Raw genomic sequence first — 19,737 nt, forward strand, 5'->3', positions numbered from 1 at the left:
TCACAATTTGGAATGGAGAGAACCCAGATGAGGAATTCTTCAAATTATTTTGTGCGAATTCCGCGAAGGGCAAAAATTTTACCCAGTCACTCTGTGCCTCCGCAACGTAACATCTTAAGAATTGCTCCAAAGACTGGTTGATACGTTCCGTCTGCCCATTAGTCTGTGGGTGGTAGCCTGACGAGAAAGACAATTTCATGCCCATTTGGTGGCAAAATGCCCTCCAGAATCCAGACACAAATTGGACTCCCCTATCCGACACAATGTGAAGACGTGAATGATGAACAACTCGGCCAGTTCCTGAGCCGAGGGGAGTCCTTTCAGGGGCACAAAATGGGCCATTTTGCTAAAACAGTCGACTACCACCCAAATGACCGACATTCCTTCAGACCTGGGCAACTCCCCCACAAAATCCATGGACAAGTGGGTCCATGGCTCACTCGGGGTGGGCAAAGGCTGCGGCCTACCTACAGATGCCAGCCGGGAGGGTTTACTCTTGGCACAGACCGCACACGCCCTGACATACTCCTTGCAATCTGTTGCCAAAGAAGGCCACCAAGCACACCTGGCAATCAGATCCTGCATTCTGGCAGCTCCAGGATGACCAGCATTCTTATGGGCGTGAAAGAGATGCAGGACTTGTAAACGAAAGGGCAGTGGGATAAACATGACCCCTTCGGGCTTTCCCTCAGGAACATCCTGTTGAAAGGGGCCCAAAACCTCCGTCCAATCCTCCCAAGTCTCCGTGGCAGCTAACACTAGTTTCCGCGGGATAATGGACTCAGGAGCGGGCGGCTGTGCTGTCTCTGGTTCAAAACACCTGGAGAGGGCATCTGCTTTGACGTTTTTGCTGCCTGGGGTGTACGTGATTATAAACCTAAACCTCGTAAAAAATAAAGACCATCGGGCCTGACGGGGACTTAGCCTCTTCGCCCCCTCGATGTATTCCAAGTTCTTGTGGTTGGTATAAACTGTGATCGTGTGTTCTGCCCCCTCTAACCAGTGGCGCCATTCCTCAAACGCCAATTTAATGGCCAGAAGTTCCCGGTTGCCTATATCGTAATTTTTCTCTGCAGGTGAGAACCTACGGGAGAAGTAAGCGCACGGGTGTAATCTGCCCTGCAAGCCAGACCGTTGAGACAGCATCGCCCCCACCCCAACCTCCGAGGCATCAACCTCCACGATAAAGGGAAAGGATGTGTCCACATGCCTCAAAATTGGTGCTGAGCAAAATAATTCCTTCAAAAGAGAAAATGCTGCCACGGCCTCAGGGGACCAGTGGTTGGTATCCGCCCCTTTTTCCGTGAGACTGGTAAGGGGGGCAACTAACGTGGAGTACCCCTTAATGAACCTCCTGTAATAATTCGCAAAACCTAAAAATCTTTGTAGAGCCTTTAACCCCACTGGCTGTGGCCACTCCAACACAGCTGTAACCTTGGCAGGATCCATTGAAAGGCCTGAGGTGGAAATTACGTACCCAAGGAACGTGACAGTGGTCACCTCGAAAATACACTTTTCCACCTTAGCATAGAGCCTATTTTGTCTTAATTTGTTCAAGACAAACTTCACGTGGACCCTGTGCTCGGAGAGGTTATTAGAGTAGATTAGTATATCATCAAGGTATACCAGCACGAATCTACCCAATACCTCCCGGAATACCTCATTGATTAATTCTTGGAAGACGGCTGGCGCATTGCACAACCCAAAGGGCATCACTAAGTACTCGTAATGCCCGTCGGGTGTGTTGAAGGCCGTCTTCCACTCATCGCCCTTTCTAATGCGGATTAGGTTGTATGCCCCCCTCAGATCCAACTTAGAGAAGATTTTTGCGGCTGTGACCTGCGTGAATAAATTGTCTATCAAGGGTAACGTATAGCGATTTTTCACCGTGATTTTATTGAGGCCCCGATAATCAATACAAGGTCGAAGACCCCCGTCTTTCTTTTTAACGAAAAAGAAACCGGCCCTGGCAGGCGAGCGGGATGGCCGGATGAACCCCTTGGCCAAGTTATCACGAATGTATTCCTGCATAGCCATCTTCTCTGGACCAGACAAGTTATACAGGTGACCCCTAGGGGGCATACAACCAGCACGGAGATCAATGGGGCAATCGAACGGGTGATGAGGAGGTAATTGATCAGCAGACTTGGGACAAAATACATCAGAGAACTCAGAGTACTCTTCGGGAACCCCCTCCACAAAAATCTTGGTCTGACCCAATGTCACCTTCCCTAAACACTGTTGGTGACAATGATTGGACCATCTGGTTACCTGCCCCGTAGCCCAGTCTATTTGTGGAGAATGGACTTGTAACCACGGCATGCCTAGAATGATAGTGGAGGTTGACATACGCAATACAAAAAACTGTAGTTGTTCCCCATGCAGTGCCCCGGGCCCTAACGTGACTTTAACCTGCAGGGTCTGTGACAGAGGACGATTCCGTTGCAGAGGGGAATCGTCTACTGCCGTGACCTGAATGGGAGGACTCACTGGAGTGAGAGGAATACCCAACTCCTGAGCAAATTCAATGTTCATAAAATTAGCCGCTGAGCCAGAATCAATGAAGGCCTCAGTGGCTACCGACTTATTCTCCCATGTAATCGTACAGGGGAGAAGCAATTTTTTCTCTTTTTGGGGTGAGAAAGGTGTGCCTAGGGTGTCACCCCCCACTACTCCTAGGCAGACTCGTTTCCCGGCTTGTTAGGGCAGTTTCGCACTCTATGCCCTGCTTCAGCACAGTACAGGCACAATTGTTCAGCTATTCTCCGCCTTCGCTCCACCTGGGTCAGTTTTGATCGACCAATCTGCATTGGCTCGGGTGGAAACAGGGCCAGAGATGTCGTTACTAAGGGTGCAGCGGAAGGTGCCGCATAAGATGTCACCCTGGCACAGTGACTGCCCCTAGTCTGCCTCTGATGGCGTAGCCGACGATCGACTCGAATGGCCGATGAGATGGCCTCATCGACTGTCTTGGGCTCGGGTAAGGTTAACATTAGGTCGGAGACCTCCTCCGACAACCCAGACAGGAAGTAATCCATCAAAGCATAGGTGTCAAATCTGGCGGTAACTGACCACCTACGAAATTCTGCCGCGTAATCCTCGACGGAGCGTCTGCCTTGCCGCAAAAGTTTGAGTTTCCGCTCAGAGGTTGCAGCAAGGTCAGGGTCGTCGTATATCACTGCCATAGCCTTAAAAAATTCCTCTACCGAGGTCAGAGCTGTATCTGTGGGAGGTAGATTGTATGCCCAGGACTAAGAGTCACCAGTTAACAAAGTTTTAATAAATATGACCCGTTGGGTCTCAGTTCCCGAGGATCGGGGTATCAACTCGAAATATGATAGCACTCTACTCTTAAAATTCCTAAAGTCAGATTTGTGGCCGGAAAATTTATCAGGTACGGGCATACGTATGTCATCACTAGGAGGGGATCGCACCGAATCAACTGACGTCTGAAGGGTTCGCACAGAGCCTGTTAGGGCATCAATTAATGCTTTGTGCTGGCCCAGTGCTTGATGGATGTTATCCACCGAACTGGCAAGCACATTCAGAGGGTCAGCGCGTGCGTCCATCTGTTTTTTCGGTCTGGCGTTCTGTAACGATTGGTGAAGCCCAGAGAGGATCTGATTACCGGTGATCTGCAGTATCACTGGAAATACAGATGTATACCTGATTATAAGTGATCTGCAGTATCACCGATAATCCGATATACCAGCTAACCTCTGTTCACCTGAGTAGAGTGTAGTGTTTTGGTGTAACAGTAACACTTTGAGGACAAGCCTCAGCGCAGTCAGGAGTACTGCACAGATTCCTTCTGCAGACCCCGGACTCTCCAATACGGGAGGAGTCGGGCTGACAGCAGGAAGGATTGTCTGAAAGTAACCCTCAGGAGGAAGGGTCACTAACAGAGTGAGGAACCGCCTCTAACGGTAAGGTCGGTTCTCGAGGTCGGACAAGTCAGGTCGTACACACACGGACAGATACAGTACAAGATCAGGAGACAAAGGCGGAGTCTAAGTGCAGGCAGGGTTCGGCAACGGGGTATCAGATATATCGAGGTACAAAATCAGGAGGCAGAAACAGAGTCTAGGGACGAGCCGGGGTTCAGCAACAGAGTATCAAAAATATCAAGGTGCAAGATCAGAGTTCAGGATAGTCAGGCAAGCAGGAAGTCATAACAGATAATCACAATCAAACTAGTACTTTAAGCTATCAACAAAATCTAGCTAAGTGTAGGATTACAGCTCCAGCTGGTCCCGGCACACTTGCGGATCTGACTACGGATCTGGGTGCTCCCACGTATGTGATTGCAACGCCAGACAACCAGCAACTGAATAAGCAGCAGAATATATAGTTGCTGGACTCTGCTGCCCCGCCCGAACCATTCAGCCAATCATGAGTCCTGCAGGAATCAGCTGACCTTCCTGATCAGCTGACACTTCCTCTGCAGGTATAAAGGTCCTGAATTCAGGCCCGCGCGAGCATAACTCTCCATCTGCCTAGGTGCACTAACAGACCCAGCCACACCAAGCACATGCTGCTGCATGCAAACAGCTGCTTTGCTGTCAGGACATGCGGCGGCTTTTCCGCGTTCCACCACACCACCAGACGCGTGCAAACCACCGCGTAGGACGCGGAGTCAGCCGCCTAGCTCTTGGCACACGCGGCGGCTTTTCCGCGTTTCCTCACACTTAGTATTTATTGTGCTCTAGACAGTATTAGAGATGGGCCGAATGGTTCGCTCGTGAACGGTTCCAGGCGAACTTTTGGTGGTTCGCGTTCGCCGGCGAAGGCGAACTTTTGCAGAAGTTCGGTTCGCCCCCATAATGCTCAATTAAGGTCAACTTTGACCCTCTACATCACAGTCAGCAGGCACATTGTCGCCAATCAAACTACACTCACTCCTGGAGCCCCATCCCCCTTATAAAAGGCAAGGATCTCTGGCCGTTTTGCTCACTCGTCTGCCTACAGTAATTACTGAAGGGACAGCTGCTGTCAAAATCTGCTAGGGAAAGTTTAGGTAGGCTTTTTAGGCTTGTTAGCTTGGTCCTAGCTGATAGTTATTCCTTAAATAGCACCCCAGAATAGCCTCTTTCCCTCCTTGTCCTCCAGGGATTTGTAGGATGTCAAAAGCACGCTCACATACATTGGCCAGGAATCAAACCAATCAGCTATACTCACCACTTTACTACCAACACTACAGGCTGGAGCCAGCCTAGCTGGCCTGGGAAGGATGAAATGCTAGGTGGTCATGCAACCATTCCTGCTAACCTAAAGCTTACTTGTGCCTTACAACAAATTGGCTTAAGACTTTACCAAATCCAATGCTCCAATATGGGGAAGCTTCTCTGCTGTTTTTTTTTTTTAAGTGCGGTGTCACAGTTCACCCATCTCTTCCACTACAAGAAAGGCCCAGGAGTAGTCTTAGCTACCCTAATATGTACGTTACAGCAGGGCCCTTATTACACTTTCTCTTACAGGGCAATGGAAACCGTTTTGCCCATGCGATAAAGCAAGGTGCAAAAATGAATTCATGCCTAGCAGAGGATGGTTTCGATCCATCGACCTCTGGGTTATGGGCCCAGCACGCTTCCGCTGCGCCACTCTGCTTACATTTGTATTCAACCTTCAAGTTTAAGAAGGATACATTAGTTGAAATAGTTACACTACTATCTATGTTACAGCAAGGCCCTAATGACACTTTCTCTTAAGGGGCTATGGCCACCGATTGGCCCATGTGGTAAAGCAAGGTATAAAAAACAAAGTACACCTAGCAGAGGATGGTTTTCATCCATCAACCTCTGGGTTATGGGCCCAGCACACTTCCGCTGCATCACTCTGCAGTCTGCTTACATTTGTATACAATATTCAAGTTTAAGAAGGGTACATTAGTAGGGATGGTCGCTGGATTCCGCAGAATTCGAAAGTCTGCGATTCCGGACAGAATTGGGCCAATTCTGATTCCGGCGGTCGGAACGGAATTGCTATAGCTCTAAAACGGAATTCCGTGAAAAATTTTAAAATTCCGTGAAATTTTACGGAATTCAAATTTATTTCCTCACCTAACTAATTTCTACTTGATTCCCTTCCTCCCCTCCTCCCGGAGGGAGGGGGGGTCTCGTCTTCCAGGTAATTGTGGTATTTCAAAAGCCAGCTCTTGGATATATCATAATGGTACATGCTAGGCTGAATTCAGCATGTAGTGGTGGTATAGTGGTTAAGTGAGTTACCTACCAAACACTCAGTCCTGGCTTCTATTCCCAGCCAATGTGAGTTGGCTTTTGACATGCTACAAATACTTAAGCAAGCTAATTTTTCTCTTGGATATATCATAATGGTACATGCAAGGCTGGCTGCAGCATCTGGTGTTGGTGGTAGTATAGTGGTTAAGTGTGTTACCTACCGTACACTGGGACCTGAGTTCAATTCCCAGCCACGGTATGTAAGCTGGCTTTTGAAACACTACAGTTCCCTGGAAGAGAAGGGAGGAAGAAAAGGAATAAGGGAACAGTTAATAGGATCTATGGGCTACCATATAGGAGAAACAAGGTTACTTTAGCGATTTTTTTAATTTTTCCGATGGAATCCGGAATTCCGCGGAATTTCGTACAAATCCGTCGGAATTCTCATAGCGATGGAATTTATCGCTTACGGAATCCGTGATTTCCGGTGGAACGGAATTTGCTCTTTCCGATCATCCCTATAATTAGTTGAAATAGTTACACTACAATCTATGTTACAGCAAGGCCCTAATGACCCTTTCTCTTAAAGGGAAGGTTCCAGCAAAATAAAAAAATGAGTTTCACTTACCTGGGGCTTCTACCAGCCCCATGCAGCCATCCTGTGCCCTCGTAGTCACTCACTGCTGCTCCAGTCCCCCGCCACCAGCTAGTTCTGCTACTACCAGCCCCATGCAGCCATCCTGTGCCCTCATAGTCACTCACTGCTGCTCCAGTCCCCCGCCACCAGCTAGTTCTGCTACTCCCAGCCCCATGCAGCCATCCTGTGCCCTCGTAGTCACTCACTGCTGCTCCAGTCCCCCGCTGGCAGCTTTCTGACCTCGGAGGTCAGGGACGAATTGCGTACATTTTTACACATTCCCGCTAGTGCAGAAACATTAACACATACATTTTTACGCGTTAGTGGTGCGTTAGTGGTGCAACGCGTAAATTTTTGTTCCTGCACTAGCTGGAATGCGTAAAAATGTATGCAATGTGGCCCTGACCTCTGAGGTCAGAAAGCTGCCAGCGGGGGACTGGAGCAGCAGTGAGTGACTACGAGGGCACAGGATGGCTACATGGGGCTGGTAGAAGCCCCAGGTAAGTGAAACTCATTTTTTTTTTTTTTACTTGGACCTTCCCTTTAAACTTGAAGATTGTATACAAATGCAAGCAGACTGCAGAGTGGCGCAGTGGAAGCGTGCTGGGCCCATAACCCAGAGGTTGATGGATCGAAATGATCCTCTGCTAGGCATGATTTCATTTTTGCATCTCGCTGTATCACATGGGCAAAACGGTTTCCATAGTCCTGTAAGAGAAAGTGTAATAAGGGCCCTGCTGTAATGTACATATTAGGGTAGCTAAGACTCCTCCTGGGCCTTTCTTGTAGTGGAAGAGATGAGTGAACTGTGACACCACATATAAAAAAAAACAGCAAACAGAGAAGATTCCCCATATTGGAGCATTGGATTTAGTCAAGTCTTAAAGAGACTCTGTAACATTAAAAAGATCCCCTGGGGGGTACTCACCTCGGGTGGGGGAAGCCTCCGGATCCTAATGAGGCTTCCCACGCCGTCCTCTGTCCCACGGGGGTCTCGCTGCAGCCCTCCGAACAGCCGGCGACTGTGCCGACTGTCAGTTCAATATTTACCTTTGCTGGCTCCAGCGGGGGCGCTGTGGCGACTTTCGGCATGGAAATAGACGGAAATACCCGATCTCCATCGGGTCCGCTCTACTGCGCAGGCGCCGGAAACTTGCGCCTGCGCAGTAGAGCAGACCCGACGGCGATCGGGTATTTCCGCCTACTTCGGCGCCGACAGCCGTCAGAGCGCCTGCGCAGGAGCCAGGAAGGTAAATATTACGTCACCGCTGCACGGAGGGCTGCAGCGAGACCCCTGACGGATGGAGGACAGCGTGGGAAGCCTCATTAGGATCCGGAGGCTTCCCCCACCCGAGGTGAGTACCCCCCAGGGGCCGTTTTGTCGTTACAGTTCCTCTTTAAGCCAATGTGATGTAAGACACAAGTAAGCTTTAGGTTAGCAGGAATGGTTGCATGGCCACCTAGCTTTTCATCCTTCCCAGGCCAGCTAGGCTGGCTCCAGCCTGTAGTGTTGGTAGTATAGTGGTGAGTATAGCTGATTGGTTTGATTCCTGGCCAATGTATGTGAGCTTGCTTTTGACATCCTACAAATCCCTGGAAGATAAGGGAGAGGGAGAATTACTCTCCCTGATAGATGTATACACATGCAAGATGTTGTAAAGCAGTTTAGGCCTGCAATGCAACATTCAATGTGATTGCTAAACTTAAAACAGTGGTGTGAGTCAGATATCATTTTTTTATTGAGACTTTTGACATGTATCCCACTCAACCATGTTTCAGTCCACAGAGGTGTAGCTATGGTTTTTAGCGCCCGGGGACAAAGACTATTAATGCGCCCCCTAAGGTGAAGGGTCGTGACCAAATGTGGGCGTGGTTATGGGTGCTCCACATTTGGCCACGCCCCTTCAAATGTACATGGAGGTTAGCAGGCTCACGCTCACCCACCCTCCCTCAGTATGTACCTTCCAGCATGTTCCAAGACAAATTCAGCAATCATGAGCCCCCCCCATCAAGACAAATTCCGCAATCATGAGCAGACATGAGGCCCCCAACATGACCAACTCAGCAATCATGAGGCACCCAACAAGACAAATTTAGCAATCCTGAGGCCCCCAACAAGACAAATTCAGCAATCATGAGGCCCCTAACAAGACAAATTCAGCGATCTTGAGGCCACCAACAAATCATGAGGCCCCCAACAAGACAAATTCAGCAGTCATGAGGCACATAAATAGACAGCATTTCACATAAATAGGCAGAATGCCCCCTTAATATGGTAGACACCTCTCACCTGGCAGCAGTTCCCCAAAGTACACTCAATCTGACAGCAGTGCTTCCCCAAAAATAGGTAGCCCCAGGTCTATAGGTGTCCCCAGAATAGGTGGCCAGCAGTATAGATGTCCCCAGTACAGGTAGCCAGGGGTATATGTGCCCAGTATATGTAGGCAGGGGTATGTGTCCCCAGTATATGTAGCCAGAGGTATATGTGCCCAGTATATGTAGCCAGGGGTATATGTGCCCAGTATATATAGTCAGGGGTATATGTGCCCAGTATATATAGCCAGGGGTATATGTGCCCAGTATATGTAGCCAGGGGTATATGTGCCCAGTATATGTAGTCAGGGTTATATGTGCCCAGTATATGTAGCCAGGGGTATAATATGTGCCCAGTATATATAGTCAGGGGTATATGTGCCCAGTATATGTAGCCAGGGGTATATATGCCCAGTATATGTAGCCAGGGGTATATGTGCCCAGTATATGTAGCCAGGGGTATATATGCCCAGTATATGTAGCCAGGGGTATATGTACCCAGTATATGTAGTTAGGGGTATATGTGCCCAGTATATGTAGGCAGGGGTATATGTGCCCAGAGTAGGTAGCCAGGGGTATATGTGCCCAGAGTAGGTAGCCAGGAGTATATGCCCAGTATATGTAGTTAGGGGTATATGTGCCCAATATATGTAGTCAGGGGTATATGTGCCCAGAGTAGGTAGCCAGGGGTATATGTGCCCAGAGTAGGTAGCCAGGGGTATATGCCCAGTATATGTAGTTAGGGGTATATGTGTCCAATATATGTAGGCGGGGGTATATGTGCCCAGAGTAGGTAGCCAGGGGTATATGTGCCCAGAGTAGGTAGCCAGGGGTATATGTGCCCAGAGTAGGTAGCCAGGGGTATATGTGCCCAGAATATGTAGTTAGGGGTATATGTGCCCAATATATGTAGGCAGGGGTATATGTGCCCAGAGTAGGTAGCCAGGTGTATATGTGCCCAGAGTAGGTAGCCAGGGGTATATGCCCAGTATATGTAGTTAGGGGTATATGTGCCCAATATATGTAGGCAGGGGTATATGTGCCCAGAGTAGGTATCCAGAGGTATATGTGCCCAGAGTAGGTAGCCAGGGGTATATGTGCCCAGAGTAGGTAGCCAGGGGTATATGCCCAGTATATGTAGTTAGGGGTATATGTGCCCAATATATGTAGGCAGGGGTATATGTGCCCAGAGTAGGTAGCCAGGGGTATATGCCCAGTATATGTAGTTAGGGGTATATGTGCCCAATATATGTAGCCAGGGGTATATGCCCAGTATATGTAGTTAGGGGTATGTGTGCCCAATATATGTAGGCAGGGGTATATGTGCCCAGAGTAGGTAGCCAGGGGTATATGTGCCCAGAGTAGGTAGCCAGGGGTATATGTGCCCAGAGTAGGTAGCCAGGGGTATATGTGCCCAGAGTAGGTAGCCAGGGGTATATGCCCAGTATATGTAGTTAGGGGTATATGTGCCCAATATATGAAGGCAGGGGTATATGTGCCCAGAGTAGGTAGCCAGGGGTATATGCCCAGTATATGTAGTTAGGGGTATATGTGCCCAATATATGTAGCCAGGGGTATATGCCCAGTATATGTAGTTAGGGGTATATGTGCCCAATATATGTAGGCAGGGCTATATGTGCCCAGAGTAGGTATCCAGAGGTATATGTGCCCAGAGTAGGTAGCCAGGGGTATATGTGCCCAGAGTAGGTAGCCAGGGGTATATGCCCAGTATATGTAGTTAGGGGTATATGTGCCCAATATATGTAGGCAGGGGTATATGTGCCCAGAGTAGGTAGCCAGGGGTATATGCCCAGTATATGTAGTTAGGGGTATATGTGCCCAATATATGTAGCCAGGGGTATATGCCCAGTATATGTAGTTAGGGGTATGTGTGCCCAATATATGTAGGCAGGGGTATATGTGCCCAGAGTAGGTAGCCAGGGGTATATGTGCCCAGAGTAGGTAGCCAGGGGTATATGTGCCCAGAGTAGGTAGCCAGGGGTATATGTGCCCAGAGTAGGTAGCCAGGGGTATATGCCCAGTATATGTAGTCAGGGGTATATGTGCCCAATATATGAAGGCAGGGGTATATGTGCCCAGAGTAGGTAGCCAGGGGTATATGCCCAGTATATGTAGTTAGGGGTATATGTGCCCAATATATGAAGGCAGGGGTATATGTGCCCAGAGTAGGTAGCCAGGGGTATATGTGCCCAGAGTAGGTAGCCAGGGGTATATGTGCCCAGAATATGTAGTTAGGGGTATATGTGCCCAATATATGTAGGCAGGGGTATATGTGCCCAGAGTAGGTAGCCAGGTGTATATGTGCCCAGAGTAGGTAGCCAGGGGTATATGCCCAGTATATGTAGTTAGGGGTATATGTGCCCAATATATGTAGGCAGGGGTATATGTGCCCAGAGTAGGTATCCAGAGGTATATGTGCCCAGAGTAGGTAGCCAGGGGTATATGTGCCCAGAGTAGGTAGCCAGGGGTATATGCCCAGTATATGTAGTTAGGGGTATATGTGCCCAATATATGTAGGCAGGGGTATATGTGCCCAGAGTAGGTAGCCAGGGGTATATGCCCAGTATATGTAGTTAGGGGTATATGTGCCCAATATATGTAGCCAGGGGTATATGCCCAGTATATGTAGTTAGGGGTATGTGTGCCCAATATATGTAGGCAGGGGTATATGTGCCCAGAGTAGGTAGCCAGGGGTATATGTGCCCAGAGTAGGTAGCCAGGGGTATATGTGCCCAGAGTAGGTAGCCAGGGGTATATGTGCCCAGAGTAGGTAGCCAGGGGTATATGCCCAGTATATGTAGTTAGGGGTATATGTGCCCAATATATGAAGGCAGGGGTATATGTGCCCAGAGTAGGTAGCCAGGGGTATATGCCCAGTATATGTAGTTAGGGGTATATGTGCCCAATATATGTAGCCAGGGGTATATGCCCAGTATATGTAGTTAGGGGTATATGTGCCCAATATATGTAGCCAGGGATATATATGCCCAGAGTAGGTAGCCAGGGGTATATGCCCAGTATATGTAGTTAGGGGTATATGTGCCCAATATATGTAGCCAGGGGTATATGCCCAGTATATGTAGTTAGGGGTATATGTGCCCAATATATGTAGCCAGGGGTATATATGCCCAGTATATGTAGTTAGGGGTATATGTGCCCAGAGTAGGTAGCCAGGTCAGGTGTCCCCCTCCCCAGCAGGAGGGGAGCAGCGCAGAGAAGAGGAAGAGCTGCTCTCCCTTCCTCGCTGTCCCCTCCAATGTCCGGGTGGCTGGCAGCGGCAGGCGCAACTTACCTCCGTCTTGTCGCAGCGCCGGATGGATCTGCCACTACTCTGGTCTGGTCCAGACCAGAGTAGCGGCTGCGCACCCGAACTTCCGACCGACCGGCGCTGGAGCGAGACGGAGGTGAGTTCCGCCCGCCGCTGCCAGCCAGCCGGACATTGGAGGGGACAGCGAGGGAGGGAGAGCACCTAAGGTGAGGGAAGGAGGGGGGAGATGGCCCCCTTCCCCACCGTCCGCAGAGCTCTCCCTCTTCTCTGCGCTGCCCCCCCCCCCCCCGCAAAAAAAAAGAAGAAGAAAAAAAACCTGAAGCGCAGCTGGGCGCCCTTGGGGACCAGGCGCCCCGGGGCACTTGTCCTACCCCGACTCCCCCTAGCCCCGCGCCTGTCAGTCCAGGTATTAGACTGCTTGAAAGATCTTTTCCACCATTTTTCTGACCAGCAGAATTTTTTCTAAATTTCCAAGTTCGCCTTTCCATTGTAGTCTATTGCAGTTCGCGGAAGTTTGCACGAACCGAACTTTCGCAGTAGGTTCGCAAACCTAAAATTGGAGGTTCGGCTCATCTCTAGACAGTATGTACAGATGGCTGTGTTGGTTTTGGATCTGAGTAAAAGTATATATTTAAAAGCGGTAAATGACAGTTTATGTATTTACCACATTTAAATGAATCATTTTTTTCCTTTGAAACTTTAAAATCGATTTTCTCAAAAACTATAAGTTCTTTTTGAAAACAAAAAATCCCACTTGTTCCCTGTAACGAATGTGGAATTATCTCCGTGATCAGCGCACAAGGCGTGCGCTGACACGGCGGAAATCCTCCACAAGCGTATGAAAGGAGAGAACCCAGCTTTGGTGCAAAACACCAGTAGAGGGAAATTCCCACCGGCAGGTGGAGCTGTGGAGTACAGAGGAGCAAGCCTCTGTACTGCCACAGATGCCAGATGGGAATTGTCCAAATTGCAACCGAGCAGGGCAAGATAGCCCTTGAAGAGGGAGAGCACAGCGACAGGGTGAATGTGTGTTCACCAATCTAGTCGCCAACCTGCTATGATGAACACACAACCGTGAAGATCAGGTGGGAAAGCAATCACAAGAGATAGCGATTGCCAACAGCGACACAAGACTGAATAAGCACAGAAAAGGGATGTATGTATGTCAACCAACCTTGTCACCAACCTGCGACGGCGAACACACAACAGAGGAAATCCAGTGAGAACGCAATCTCAAGAGATGCGATTGCGAATGAGAATGAGCACAGGGACAGAATGTATGTGTGTGCACCAATCTAGTCGCCAACCCGCGACGCTGCACACACAACAGCAGAAACAGAGTAGAAACGCAATCGCGAGAGAGGCAATTGCCAGAGGTGACACAAGACTAAGCAGAGGTAAACCCAGGAGCAGAGCAAAGGCACAGTAAATCATACAATGAAAATGATAAGGAAAATAACAAACGCTAACTAAACGCGAACACCGCACTTATTCGCAACAGCGAACGCGTTCACAGCGCGGTCTCCGCTCGTTAAGCGCAACAGAGACAAGCACGCCACCCTACCTAACCACCGACACACAAACACGAAATAGAGAACGCGAGCGCTTGCTTAACGGTTACCTCACCGAGCCTACAGCAAGCGTTCGTATCAGACAAGGCAGACAGACGGACGGACAACAGGAATATGAGAGATACGATCACCGCTCTCCTGCCAGAGCAAGTGCGATCTGGGTTCAGGGATAGGACAGGAAAGATCCACTGCTCTTTCCGCCAGAGCGAGTGCGATCCAAGTAGGGAAAAAGAGTTAGCAGGATCCACTGCTCTTTCCGCCAAAGCGAGTGCGATCCAAGTAAAGCAACAGAGCTAGCAGGATCCACTGCTCTTTCCGCCAGAGCGAGTGCGATCCAAGTAAAGCAACAGAGCTTAGCAGGATCCACTGCTCTTTTCGCCAGAGCGAGTTTGATCCAAGTATAGCAAGATGAGGTAGCCAGTAGCAACCGCTGCTCCAGCTTACCCTCCAAGAATACAGATCAGAAGGATCCACAGCCGCTACCGCTAGAGGCAAGTGCGATCCAAGCAGATGAACAGAAGAGGCTACCAGTAGCAACCGCTGCTCTGGTTAGCACCCCCAGACAGACAGAACAGGCAATACAAATAATACAACTTGACTGAACTAGAGGGGTGTCTAATACGCGTACGTACAAAAAGGGCGCCCGGACAAAAAGGGCGCGGGGTGTAAACTCTAAATAATAATTAATCATTAATAGGGTTTATAAAAATAGTGTGCTATATTTTGTTTACAAATAATGTTTAACAAAATTATAAATCATTAAATAATGTTTATGAAATCGGAAATTGTGAAAACGTTAATCTTCTCTGTTTCTAAAGTTAAACTTATAATTACGTTTATTAAAAAAACAATAATATATGTTTAATTGTTATAATTCTATATTATTGTGAATAACCTTCATTTACGGTTTGTTCTTATAATAAAATCTGGAAATATTCTTTATAATGATGATATAAATATAACTACGTTCGTAATAAAAATTTTTACTAAAACTATACCTAAGCCTACTCTTACACAGAACCCTCCCTGTACCTATCCCTAACCCCTAGACCCCCCTGTTGTTGCCTAAACCTAAGACCCCCCTGGTGGTGCCTAAACCTAAGACCCCCCTGTTGGTGCCTAAGTAACCCTCCCTGTACCTACCCCTAACCCCTAGACCCCCTTGTTGGTGCCTAAACCTAAGACCCCCCTGTTGGTGCCTAAACCTAAGACCCCCCCTGTTGGTGCCTAAACCTAAGACCCCCCTGTTGGTGCCTAAGTAACCCTCCCTGTACCTACCCCTAACCTCTAGACCCCCCTGTTGGTGCCTAAACCTAAGACCCCCCTGTTGGTGCCTAAACCTAAGACCCCCCTGTTGGTGCCTAAACCTAAGTAGAGATGGGCCGAACGGTTCGCCGGCGAACGGTTCCCGGCGAACTTCGGTGGTTCGCGTTCGCCTCCCGCAGGCGAACGTTTCCGGAAGTTCGGTTCGCCCCACAATGCACTATGAGGGTCAACTTTGACCCTCTACATCACAGTCAGCAGGCCCAGTGTAGTCAATTCAATTAGGCTACACTAGCCCCTGGAGCCCCACCCCCCTTATATAAGGCAGGCAGCGGCGGCCATTACGGCCACTCGTGTGCCTGCATTAGAGAGAGTAGGGCGAGCTGCTGACAGACAGCCTGTCTGTCTCTCATAGGGAAAGATTAGTTAGGCTTAGCTTTTCCTGGCTGCATACCTGTTCAGTGATCCTGCCACTGCATACCTGTTCTGTGAACCCACCCACCACTGCATACCTGTTCAGTGATCCTGCCACTGCATACCTGTTCTGTGAACCCACCCACCACTGCATACCTGTTCAGTGATCCTGCCACTGCATACCTGTTCTGTGAACCCACCCACCACTGCATACCTGTTCAGTGATCCTGCCACTGCATACCTGTTCTGTGAACCCACCCACCACTGCATACCTGTTCAGTGATCCTGCCACTGCATACCTGTTCTGTGAACCCACCCACCACTGCATACCTGTTCAGTGATCCTGCCACTGCATACCTGTTCTGTGAACCCACCCACCAATGCATACCTGTTCAGTGATCCTGCCACTGCATACCTGTTCTGTGAACCCACCACTGCATACCTGTTCTGTGAACCCACCACTGCATACCTGTTATTTTCAGTGGACCCGCCACTGCATACCTGTTCTGTTCAGTGGACCCGCCACTGTATACCTGTTTAGTGAACCCGCCACTGCATACCTGTTCTGTTCAGTGAACCCGCCACTGTATACCTGTTCTGTTCAGTGAACCCGCCACTGCATACCTGTTCTGTTCAGTGAACCCGCCACTGTATACCTGTTCTGTTCAGTGAACCCGCCACTGCATACCTGTTCTGTTCAGTGAACAGTTTGGTGTGTCAGTGTGAAGCAGTACCTTAATTACACTCCCTGTTTGATGTATACACATGCAAGATGTTTTAAAGCACTTTAGACCTGTCATTTAGCATTCAATATGATTTCTGCCCTTAAAACGCTGCTTTGCGTCAAATCCAGATTTTTCCTGGGGACTTTTGGCGTGTATCCCACTCCGCCATGCCCCCCTCCAGGTGTTAGACCCCTTGAAACATCTTTTCCATCACTTTTGTGGCCAGCATAATTTTTTTTTTTTTCAAAGTTCGCATCCCCATTGAAGTCTATTGCGGTTCGCGAACTTTAACGCGAACCGAACCTTCCGTGGAAGTTTGCGAACCTGGTTCGCGAACCTAAAATCGGAGGTTCGGCCCATCTCTAAACCTAAGACCCCCCTGTTGGTGCTTAAATCTAAGACCCCCCTGGTGGTGCCTGTCACGGACGATTGCGGGGACGCAGGCGCGTCCTGGAACCGCCCGTGAAGAAAAGCGATCGCACTCGATTCTCTGCGTCGATTGCGCTTCAAATCGATAGAATCTGGATTGAGTGTGTAGGAGGTCTGCAGTCCTTTCTTAGCAGAGGAATAGCATCACCTTAACTGCAGGATGGCTCTTTTGATATGCTAATGAGCCTGGGCCCAGAGAGTCCCTGGCTCCAAGCTGTGCTGATGGCCCATCCATCAGGTATAAGGTGACAAGCAGCTGGCAGGAAGACTGGCCCTGTGACTGCTGATCAAGCCAGAGGTGTAAACTCAAAGTTGTCTAAGCAGATTTCACATTCAGATGTTAATTGAAGGAGCCAACAGGGCCTTTTCATAGACAAGAAGCAGACACAGCTGGACTCCAGTCAGGCTGACTCCGGCCTTAGCAGGAAGAAATGAATGTACAATATAATCTTTTGCCCATTTACAGAATACAATAAATAGGGTGGTTATGAGAGCGGTATCATTGGATCCGTAGGGTCATGCTGGATCTCTTGATACCAGTCGAGAGGGGCCCGGGGCCCCTACCACCCAGGTATGAATCTACTCAGGACCCTGATCTGATGCACTAGCCATGTCAGGTATCATATTAATCTGTATTTTCCTCCAAGTATGAAGCTGTTACCCCCCTAAATGTAACGTGTATGGTTCAGGAGTTACAGCAATTCATAAGTTTAGCTCTAAAATCTCTCAGAGGGAATGAACTGTCATTTGCTGGTAGCTCAGAGGGGGCTGGCATTGCCACACCCCCAAACCAGCTTCATCAAAAGCACAGAGCCAGCAGGCGGGCTGTGTCCTCCACACTGAAACATCTTGCACTCATCAGATGCCAGCTTGAGGATATGCTGGCATCCACCTGGTCTGAACTCTGAACTCTGGACTTTGAAACCAAGGACTTTATGATTCTTCCCACAATAAGGACATCTTTCCAGGAACTAAGTATTTTTCCTCCCTTCTTTTATTTTTCATACTGGCTATTACTGTTTTCATAATTGTTGATTTTCATAATTGTCTGTATATATTAATTATTTATATTGCGTGAATAAACGACTTTCTCCAAGTCATTCACTTTCCGCTACCCTGCTTATCAGCACACACAGAAATGATCCCGGGTCTCTGAAGATACGCTACTGTTTGTTTGTTGTTGGCTAGACAGAATATCGTGTGTTTAACCGTTTTATTCGCAGGATTAGTCAGTCAGTTAGTGGGCCCCACGGTCCCATAGTAACCGCGGTGGTGGCAGTTTACTCTGAACCAGTAGGTGACGTTGTAATCACCCGTGTCTCACAGGCTCCCTTCTGAGTTGTCTGCGGCTAATTCTTAACGGTTCCTGCGCATTGACTGCGACCAGAGTTCGCACGATCTGTGCGCTGGCACCGTTTAGAAGGCTAAGTGCGGTCAGCCACTGAGGGCTCCTGTGACAGTGGTAGGCAGCGGTGAGACCTGTGTTGTGCTGAAAGTATCTGCGATAGCGCTAGCGCTATCGAGAAACGAACTAATTCGTTGGTGTAGCTGGAAGGCAATATATTTTTTATATATACAGAGAGACTGTGTAGCCAGTACCCCTCCCCAAAAGTTTTATTTTATTTGGCATGGAAATGTCCGGGAACTACCAGAACATGTGCCTAGCAGACCTGGAAAATCTTTGCGAAGAGAGGGGCATTGGCATCCTCCGCAAGACAAAACGGGACCTGATGGCAGACTTGTCCAGATGGGATGCCCAGCAACTGCGGGAGCTGGGAGTGTCCGCTGAGGTGGATACCAGCCCATCTGACAATCAAGGGGAACCAGAGGCTGAAGATCTTAGGCGTACAGAGGTTGAGCATCCTGCGGGCCCTGTTGCAACAGTTACGCCAGAGAATGTCAGTGTGGACCCCAACCCCAGAGTTTCTGAAAGTACTCGCCTGGAACCGGCCAGTACTGGACTGTCCATGGGTGCTGACCCGGTAATGCAGCAGGCATTGCAAAAGCTGATGGAGACTGACCTGGACAAGTACCTGCAGTACATGGCGGAGCAAAAACGAGAGGAACGGGAGCGGCAAGCCGCTGCTGCTGCTGCTGCAGAACGCCACGTGGAGAGGGATGCCGCTGAGCGAGAACGGGAGCGCCAACGACAGCATGAGCTAAACATGGCAAAAGTGCAACAGGCCAGCCGGAGTTCACCGCCCAGTCTCCCTGCTGAAGGAGCTGCACCACCCGTAAGTGCAAAGTTTAAATTTGCTAATATTGAAAAAGACACAGACATTGACTTGTTTTTGCGGTCTTTTGAAAAAGCATGCCGTCAGTATCGTCTGTCCCAAGACCAGTGGGCCAGACATCTGACACCTTTGCTGCGCTACAAAGCGCTTGATGCCTTCGCAGAATTGCCTGCGGAGAAGGATAATGATTATGCTGCTATAAAAGACGCTATCATTACTAAGTACCAGCTGACGCCAGAAGCCTATCGCAAAAAGTTCAGGGCCTGGCAGAAAAAGTCTTCTGATTCGTACCGAGATGTGGTCAGCAGCTTGCTCACCACACTCCGTCAGTGGACTCTAGGCCTCACCAAAGGGTCTTATGGCTAGTGTTGGGCGAACATCTAGATGTTCGGGTTCGGGCCGAACAGGCCGAACATGGCCGCGATGTTCGGGTGTTCGACCCGAACTCCGAACATAATGGAAGTCAATGGGGACCCGAACTTTTGTGGTTTGTAAAGCCTCCTTGCATGCTACATACCCCAAATTTACAGGGTATGTGCACCTTGGGAGTGGGTACAAGAGGAAAAAAAAATTAGCAAAAAGAGCTTATAGTTTTTGAGAAAATCGATTTTAAAGTTTCAAAGGGAAAACTGTCTTTTAAATGCGGGAAATGTCTGTTTTCTTTGCACAGGTAACATGTTTTT

The 19,737-nt window shown here is 49.0% G+C and overlaps 1 non-coding gene across 1 annotated transcript; it reads right to left on the bottom strand.

The window, feature by feature from the left end:
• Positions 1-5,535: 5,535 nt before the first annotated feature.
• TRNAM-CAU (transfer RNA methionine (anticodon CAU)) lies at positions 5,536-5,607 on the bottom strand. The gene has a single exon. It is a non-coding gene; the product is annotated as a tRNA-Met (tRNA).
• Between the last annotated feature and the right edge of the window lie 14,130 nt (positions 5,608-19,737).

This window comes from Hyperolius riggenbachi, chromosome 4, assembly GCF_040937935.1.
Source record: "Hyperolius riggenbachi isolate aHypRig1 chromosome 4, aHypRig1.pri, whole genome shotgun sequence".
NCBI lineage: Eukaryota > Metazoa > Chordata > Amphibia > Anura > Hyperoliidae > Hyperolius > Hyperolius riggenbachi.